The sequence below is a fragment of the Colias croceus genome, chromosome 1, assembly GCF_905220415.1.
Source record: "Colias croceus chromosome 1, ilColCroc2.1".
In the NCBI taxonomy this organism is placed as follows: Eukaryota; Metazoa; Arthropoda; class Insecta; order Lepidoptera; family Pieridae; genus Colias; species Colias croceus.
The window spans coordinates 3482372-3492170 of NC_059537.1; positions in this window are offsets into that span (position 1 = coordinate 3482372).

Sequence of the window (9799 nt, forward strand, 5' to 3'; positions counted from 1 at the left end):
TATAGAAGATTGAGAAGAGTTTTGTGGAAAAGCCTCAGGGGTATTACAATAATTTGAGGAAGCACTCCGAGTACTGTGAATAATTTTATAAGCCATATCTTTACCCACATTAGCAAAATAATTATTGACGGCATTGACAGATGACTTTTTACAGGTGAACCGATTCAGTAAATTACTTGCATAAGACTCCCTTGTTTTAATTCCTGACAGCTCCTTGATAACATTCCACGCGGCCCTTGGATTATTCCTGATCTTCTGAAATTTGGTATGTTCGTATTCCCGTTTAGTTCTCTTATTACAGAAGGTTCTGTAGCGTTGGAAGATTAATTTGTCCTGATTATCTTCTGGGTTTTTCTTATGTTTACGGTACAGTTTATCTCTATGGCGAATACATTTCAGAAGACCAGGTGTAATCCAAAAGAACTATGTTTATTTTCGTAAGTATTAACAGATACACACATTATAAAATTGACTTGGACAGCTTGGACTTGACGAATAGCCGTATTGGAAACTCCTGTAATAAGTTTTCATAAAATTATATTCCAATCAACAAACAATATTATAGTTACCTACATATAATATTTTTTAATTAAAAGTATCAAAGCGGGTAAGTCCAATTTACCAATAAAATCTTCTAAATTGAAAATTGTGATGTGTTTGACCCTTCTTCATCAAATATTTTTCTATACACATTATAAACAACACCTCTTGCTTGTGATCACAGCGGCTTTTTCGACATTTTCGAAGATTTTTTAGACAAAATCCTAAAAATTATTTATCAACTGCAAAAAAGACAAATAATTTGACAACCAATTTGATAGTTGTCAAATAAGTTGCCACATGAAAATCTTTTATTTCTTAAATATAAATATGCCATCAGATTCTGGTAGACCTATAACTACTTGTTTTAAATATTACATTACGATATAATTATTATTTTCTACAATACTAGGCATACTTTTATGCTTATTTCATATCCTCTTTGTACATAACAAATCTGAACAATGGATTTTGTTTTAAATATATTATTAAAAATCTCATGTTCATGTACGATCTACCAGTATCTATATACTAACAAAATATGCATTTAATTCATCTAACTATTTACAGCTAGTAATTCGTTAATCACATCAAAAGCAACGTTATTTATCGTTCGCAATTTCGAAACAATAAACCGGTGCTGTCTAAACATTTTGAAATATTTCTGTGCCTCCAGTGAATAAGGGAGTAAGACGAGTTATTCCCTTTTGTTTTTATTGCACCATTGGATTCAGCTCGTCAAAATACACAACATATCAAAAGGTCATATCTCTAGCTGCATCCTAACCCAGTTTTTCGAATGACCCAAACGGTATAAGTAGGGTGTGATAAACGGTATAAGTTACCTTATCCATCATTTTAGGCAATCGCAAAGGAACTATTCGTCTCGAGTCAAAATAACCCACGAACACAAAGACATATGTGTAGTTATACTTTTCGAATAAAGACTTAATTCATTTTGTTCCATCCGTGCTAACACTGTTTTAGTATAAACGCAGTTGTGTCATTTTTCTAACATGAGCATAAAGGAACAACTCTTAGTGTCATTGGTTCAAGTGACGACATGAGACAGTTTTGCATTAATGCCGTGTTACTATTGGTCTATTTGAATACTGCACGGAAACAACGGACACTATTCCTTTTTGCTTAATAATATTTTTCAATCTATTTTATTTATCAGTTAACTTGGGATACTAATAATATTTCTATGGAAATTAACTATTTTTTGCAATAGATATTAAAAATACAGTTTTAATTAACACATTAAGTGCTAATATTATACTCCTTGTTTATATAATTATACAGAACGATAATTGAATCATCTAAAAAAGCCAACAAAAATGTTAAACTTATAATATTTTCTTCTTATATTTGGGTAAGTTTTATAAAAAATAACTAGTTTTTAATCTTTTTTTTTTATTTAATCTAACTACAATAATACTATAATTATAGACGCATAGAAAAAAAAATTTATAACCAGTCTTGACAATTATGAATATTGTGTTCTCTCTCATATAGCGTTTTAGCCACTGTAATTTGCCTTTTTATAGGAAAAAAATCCGCCGTAATCCATATCATGCCGTAAAATATTGCCACTGACCACCTATAACTTTCCCTGTAAGGTAACTGAACATACCTACAGGAATATGGTTTTCGAGCTTCTCTTATCTCTTAATAGTGCTTGTATCCTCAATGTATAACCACCATGACATATTCGGTTTTTCTCCAGACAACATCTTCAGCCACCCAATCCTCTTGCTTGGAGTCCAAATCCAGCGGAGGACAATAATCGTCATTTACTAAAATTGAAGGTTTTTCGTCCTAGTGTTAAAGTTTTCTGGATCCTATTTTATACTCAACTAGCGGTCCGCCCCGGCTTCGCCCGTGGTACATATTCACGTTTTCTCTACATAAGAACCATCCTCGTACTTCAAGGAATATAATAAAAAAAGAATTATCGAAATCGGTTCAGCCGTTCTCGAGTTATGGAATTACAACGAAAAGTGGCATTGATTTTTATATATATAGATATATAGTATATAATACTATATCATGTAAAACGTGACTTGGAAAAAAATATTCAAATAAATCAACACAAAACATTTTTTTTAAACAATCGTAAAAGTTACGAAAAGCCCAATTATACGTCAAAATGACGTACAACATCCTCTTTACTACAAAATGGCGGAATTTACCGGGATGAGCCAACTATGTACTGCTAGGTCTCGACGGCTAATGAGTTGTTTCTGGATTTCGAAGCGATTCGATGGTAAATATAGAAAAGACAAAGTTATTTCGCCGCGGTGTACATTAAATTTACGTAGATTGGACTTCTAGGGTTAAATGCATAAACACCTACATGTTGTTTTGTTTTTATTATATCTAATAACGATAAAAAATCCGTTGATTTTATTCGTTTTTCAAACTACATGCATGGTTGTTCCACTAAAAGGCCTCAATTGAGTCATAAAGTACACAAATTTCAAGCATAATAAGTCGCATCATTTCTATAAAACCAAAACTGGCAATAATTTAAGTCGTGTTATGCGACTATGAACATAGTGCATTAGGGCATAAGTCGTTATATTGCAAAGAGCAAAAAAAACCTTATGTGAATACATTGAGTTATTCCATGAAGTACTCGTTCATAAGGGCACAACTACAAAAAAACACGAAAAAAGTATATTTATGGGGTTGTTACAATATCTGTTCATATGTAAAACTAAAGTCTAACATCATATCTTACCCATACAAGCTTAAAAATTTGAAGTTATAAAGATTTAGTGTTGATATATAGTTTTTTGTCTCTCCTGAAAAGTGCTGTTTTTGAGTTATTCCCTTATTCACTGGAGGCACAGATTTAATATCTGCCGAATAGTCGAGCTAGGAATGCGGATTGCAGACTGCCTCCATACAGCCATACTCCATTCCTATTCGGTTTTGTGTGCTTTTGTAGCTTAGGCAAGCTCCGTCTAAAATTGAAACTAGTACAAAATATAACTAGATAAGTATTAGAAGTGAAATTTCTTTTATTTAAGTGAAACTTCTTTAGGCGCGTTGAGAGTAAAATTTCAAGGTCGCGTCATAGCAATACCGTCATGTCATAAGTAAGGTGACGATTTTGCTATCTTTGTATCTTGCCAAAGAAGTTTCACTTCTGACACGTGTGCTCGGTACACGTTCTTTTTTATGTAATTCGATAATCGAATAGACAGTCTTTTAAAATTTTTAATCGCGTTACACATGCCGTTCAAAATGTAAAATAAATCCATTCGAAATAAAAAACAGCATCATTACGCGAACCGGCACAAAAATTTCGTTAGTTAAAGAGAATAATCTGTGAAGCTCTGACCTACAGCAAATTAATTAGTCGCTAAAAAAGCCGTTAAATAGTCCCGGAAAGGTTCTTACATTTAACCAGCATTACTTTCATCACTAACGACTTGACTTTTTGCAAAAAAAATGCGGAGTTTCACGTCGTATAAACCTTCTTACCTACTTATAATAATAATTTGTTTGTTGTCCTTATAAATAGGAAGCGGAAATTTCAGCGTTATAATAATAATTAGGTAGATATTACATAGTGAAAAAAGCCGTTTTAACTATCTCTTTCTCGAGAAATACTCAATGTATATCTAAGTACAAAGTATTTTGATTTATATTATTACAAATGTGTATAACTCATTCTGCACATTTACGCCGGAAGGATAGTAAAAGAATATTACCTCCCCAGTAGGTACATATATTTACCAACGACATGTTATTTCCATAATTCACAAAAAATCCCAGAAACACTTGCAAAAATGGCTTTAGTTTTCCTCGTGTATTTTGTTCAATTTGTTACGTCTCATTTCGAATGTTGGTAAAAAGATCCGTAACAAAAATCCAGTTCTATGGATTTCGCAATGATTATCATATCTATACATATAATAAATATGCAGAAGGGTCAATTCTGTACATTGAAAATATTGAAAAAATAACTAGCAGGGGGTGTTACTGGATCGATACCAAACTCGAATATGTGATTAAAAAAATTTTTGTCTGTCTGTCTGTCTGTCTGTCTGTATGTGAAGACATCACGTGAAAACTACCGGTTCGATTTCGATGAAACTTGGTATAATTATACCTTATTATCCTGGGCGTAAAATAGGATACTTTTTATCCTGGAAAAATACGTAGAAAAAAAATTAATCTCAATTTTTCAGTTATCCATAGACGTTGTTCTGTAGTAGGTACCGCGAACACACGTTGCGTATTATTATAGACCTAGCCGTATTTGGGTCCAATAGATATTTATAAGATGTCCGAGTTACTCAAAATGGAGAAATAAACCATCCACGCAAAGACCGACATCCGCGCGGACGGAGTCGCGGGCGGAAGCTAGTTCCTAATAATTCCCAACATTAGTGCAGTATAAAATGGTAAAGGAAGAGGTTGCTTCTCATTCAAGTATGGTGCACAAAACATTGTTTATTTGTTATATGTGTCTATATTTTTATTGTGGTCATAGAAACTATATTGTATTCAATTTCACACATATTGGTCTCATTATTGCAATCTCATCCACTTTTGTATCCACAAATAATCATACGTTATGTGTACCTAAGTATTTGTGAAGTTTTTGTCTTCACAAATAAAAATATGTTGGATGGAAATACTCAGGAAAGGGAATTCGTAAAAACGTAAATATTATGATAATGTACAGAGTTTGAAACAAGCCACTCTTTAAGCCTAGGTAATACCGCATTGAGTCCATTTGCATTCACTTTTATATTCTCTGTAACGTGCTCTCTCATTTTTGTACTTATTTTTGAACGAAGTTTTTTTGCCATTAGTACATTTTAAGTACCGGATGAATCCCATTATGCCGTTTAGAATAGCTACCATTGAACATTATTTATTTACTTACTTCATATTACAGGAAACTTATTTTGTTTCTTATATTTATTTATTTCTATGCAAGCCTTCTTTTAGATCAGATACGTTAATTATACGTATGTATATTGTAACCACTTTGAATCTATACATAAGTATAATAAATCTGTAGAAGGGTCAATTCTGTACATTGAAAATATTGAAAAAATAAATAACAGGGGTGTTACTGGAGCGATTCCAAACCCAAATATGTGATTAAAAAATTTTTTGTCTGTCTGTCTGTGAAGACATCACGTGAAAACTAACGGTTCGATTTCGATAAAACTTGGTATAATTATACCTTATTATCCTGGGCGTAAAATAGGATACTTTTTATCCTGGAAAAATACGTGGAAAAAAAATAAATCTTAATTTTTCAGTTTTATCCATAGACGTCGCGGTCGTTCTATAGAACCGCGAACACACCGTTACACTTACACCGCGTTACCCGCAGTGGATTCTTTTTTTTATAAGATGTCATCATTTAAAAAGATGTCGTCAGAGTTACTCAAAATGGAGAAATAAACCATCCACGCGAAGACGGACATCCGCGCGGACGGAGTCGCGGGCGGAAGCTAGTTCATAATAAAATATAACCAAATACAATGAAACTGAAAGTAGAAATGACTATTAAATTATAGGTACTAACAGCAACTAAGAACCACAATATTACTTGTAGTAATAAAGGAAGAATTCTCGTTAAAAGTTTCTAGAAATTTTCATTCCTTATAGAAATTTATGCGGGATCAATTGAGGTTGTCAATTAAATACAAAATTAAAATTCATTTAAAAGACAATGTAATAATTGTTTATAGTAATTAAATCCGAACACCAAAAAACAAACATTGCATGCATATGCGTTCTTACATTGTCTACTGTTCTTTTTAAGACTTTAACAAAGATATAACAAGTTTCATTAGTATGAAAATGAGTAGTTCAGAATTAATTAAAATATAAAATAACAAGTAACGTGCAACAATAGATACAAATTGGACTGAGAGGAACTTAGACAAACTCCGTAATACCTAAGGCGATAAATTATTAGTGCTGTGAGCAGTTTTGTCTTCGTAACATCTGTCCACCTAGTTCTACAGTTAGTTACTATAACAACGAACAAGGTATATATCACGCAGCTACCAATATGCAGTAAAAAAGAAATAAAGAATTTTCTTTATAATTTTTTCATGAACTTTCCGACATTTGAAACGGTATTCCGATCTCAATAAATAATGGATGCGTTTTTGTTATATACACATATATGTACATTTACGTATCTCATATCCATTTATTATCCTACACTGCGACAATGAATAAATTTCATGTACCCCACTCCATAAAAATCACAACACCTACAAGCTTTACTATTCAATTGTGATCAATATTTGGATTGCTCGCTACAAAAACTTGAACTACTAATTTACCCTCTTTTTTAACGGCTACAATATTTCAAATGAACATTATCCAGAGCTATTAGTCTCAGTGTTTGGAAAGAAACAGCCTAAGCGTGAAACAATCCAAGTTGTAAACTTCTTAAGAGTTTAATATCCTTATCATGGAGCACAGTCTCGTTGGTCTCGCCGTGACAGGGACAAATTACGCTTACAAGAATACGCTGACTCATTTAATGAGATACTTCTAGACGAGATAAAGCACTTCTAGCATGGAATATAATTGATGAATTTGCTGCCCCGGCCACGCAATTTTTGGCGCGCTCTATGCCACAGACTATAATAAGAACAATAGATAAGAACCTCTTTGGTGCTTGTAAAGCGTTTTGTAAATGAATGGCACAAAGCTGCGGGCTGCAGGGACTTACCTATTCATTAATAAATAAATATTTTAAATAAATAAATAATAAATAATAAATCTATACATATAATAAATCTGTAGAAGGGTCAATTCTGTACATTGAAAATATTGAAAAAATAAATAGCAGGGGGTGTTACTGGATCGATACCAAACCCAAATATGTGATTAAAAAAAATTTTGTCTGTCTGTCTGTCTGTCTGTCTGTCTGTCTGTCTGTCTGTCTGTCTGTATGTGAAGGCATCACGTGAAAACTAGCGGTTCGATTTCGATGAAACTTGGTATAATTATACCTTATTATCCTGGGCGTAAAATAGGATACTTTTTATCCTGGAAAAATACGTAGAAAAAATTAATCTTAATTTTTCAGTTTTATCCATAGACGTTGTTCCGTAGAACCGCGAACACACGTTGCGTATTATTATAGGCCTAGCCGTATTTGGGAATTGGGTCCAATCGATATTTATAAGATGTTATTGACAGAGGTACTCAAAATGGAGAAATAACCATCCACGCGAAGACCGACATCCGCGCGGACGGAGTCGCGGGCGGAAGCTAGTAATAAATATTTCTGGACAATTTTCACACACGGCACGATCTGTTCCCATACTAAGCTTTCGCTTGTGTTATAGAAACAAGATGGCTGATAAACTTACATATATAATTTTAAATAAATACTTAAATTTAGATAATTAACACCCAGACACAGAGCAAACATCTATGTTCATCACACAAATATTTACCCCGGGTGGAAATCGAACCTCTGGCTTGGAAGGCAGGGCCACTACCAACCAAGCCAACCGGTCAGTCAAAATAGATACTACAAGCAACTTGGTGTAATAAAATTTATATCGTATCACTACAAATTCGCTTAAAATATACAGTCATTTATGTAATGTAAAAATGAAAATGTGATGTTTTATTTCATGTAATTATAAACTGTAATGACCTTCCATAAACAGGCCGTTTAACACCAACTTGCCAGAACTTCGTAACACGGGGACAGTATATTGTTTGGAAATTTTATTTTCAAAAGTTGCGGTTTTTTCCTACTAATGGAAAAAGTCTTAATGTTGCCTTTTTTCCTTCCGTCCCTCGCTGCCAAGAATACGCTTACCTATCTTCGTGAACTTTGCTGCACAGTTCAACTTTTTGATGTCTTTTTTTCCAATGATAATAAATGAAATGTTTATGGGTATAGCATATAGGTACTATTATGAACGTAGTGATTAAAATAATAACAACATGAGTTCTAATATTAACATACAAAATTGACCTTGCTTCATTGCGCTCCAATGGGACTATAATCATGTTCAATCCTTACCTCAAATCACTACATATTGTTAAAATAACATACAGTAAATACTTTCCAAACCACGAACAAAATATTCTCCTGCACTAAAAGCTTATATGAAAACAAACCACAATGCAATCTACCACATTCAACGACAAATACAGAACGCGCAACGAATTTCTAAACAAACTTCCCTTTGTAATAAACTTCATATTATACCAGAAGTTACCGCTAGGTATAAACGTGATGGCATTATGCATATATCTGTTTCACTGTTTCTGTAGGGACAAGTAGGTGATCAGCCTTCTGTGACCTGCCAGACCGAGACATTTTTTTTGGTCTCCACCGGGAACTGAACCCAGGACCCCTCGGTTCTACGCTCACGTCTCAACCACTGTACCAAAGAGGCTGAACAGAAAGTCACACACATTAAAATATGAATGATATAAAGATCCCATTACGATTTAATAATGCCCAAATCGCCACATAAGCCTGCCTTACCCAACGGATTGTGAAATAATTTATTGAATATTAATTAACATCGCCGAGTAATACGATTAACAAGCAGATTTGTGTTTCGCTGTAATTGCATAATGCACAAACGGTACAAGTATTGATTGTATAATGGAGCTAAAGATATCATTCCCCAGATCTGCCACTGTTATTCTAGTTTCGAAATGTTGAATGTTTTGGTCTAGTATTTTGATGTTAATGGAATACTGTTATATAATTCAAGTCAAGGACCATAATTGCATTCATTGTATCGTTTTCAATCTTATCATTTGCGTTATTTTATGGGTGTTAATTATCTAGGTATATAAGTATTTATTTAAAATTATATAACTATGTTTATCAGCTATCTGGTTTCCATAACACAAGCGAAAAGCTTAGTATGGGATCGGATCGTGCCGTGTGTGAAAATTGTCCTGAAATATTTATTTATTTATATATTTATTATTTTTTAATTTGACTAGAAAAATAATCATTAAGAACATTTGGTATGAATCAGAATTCCAGGATGTGAAAATTTCGGGAATTGTTATCTTTTCAGCAGCGTTCATCTTAAAATAAAATACTTTTTTTCTGAAACAATAGTTACTTAAGTACGTGTTTTGCTTTATAAATATAAACTTTTATAATATGTGTGTAGTTTATTTTCAACATATATTTTATAATTACTTGCTATAAATTACTCATCTAGAAAATGTCTATTTCCCAACATTTTTCAACTTCGAAATAGATTCC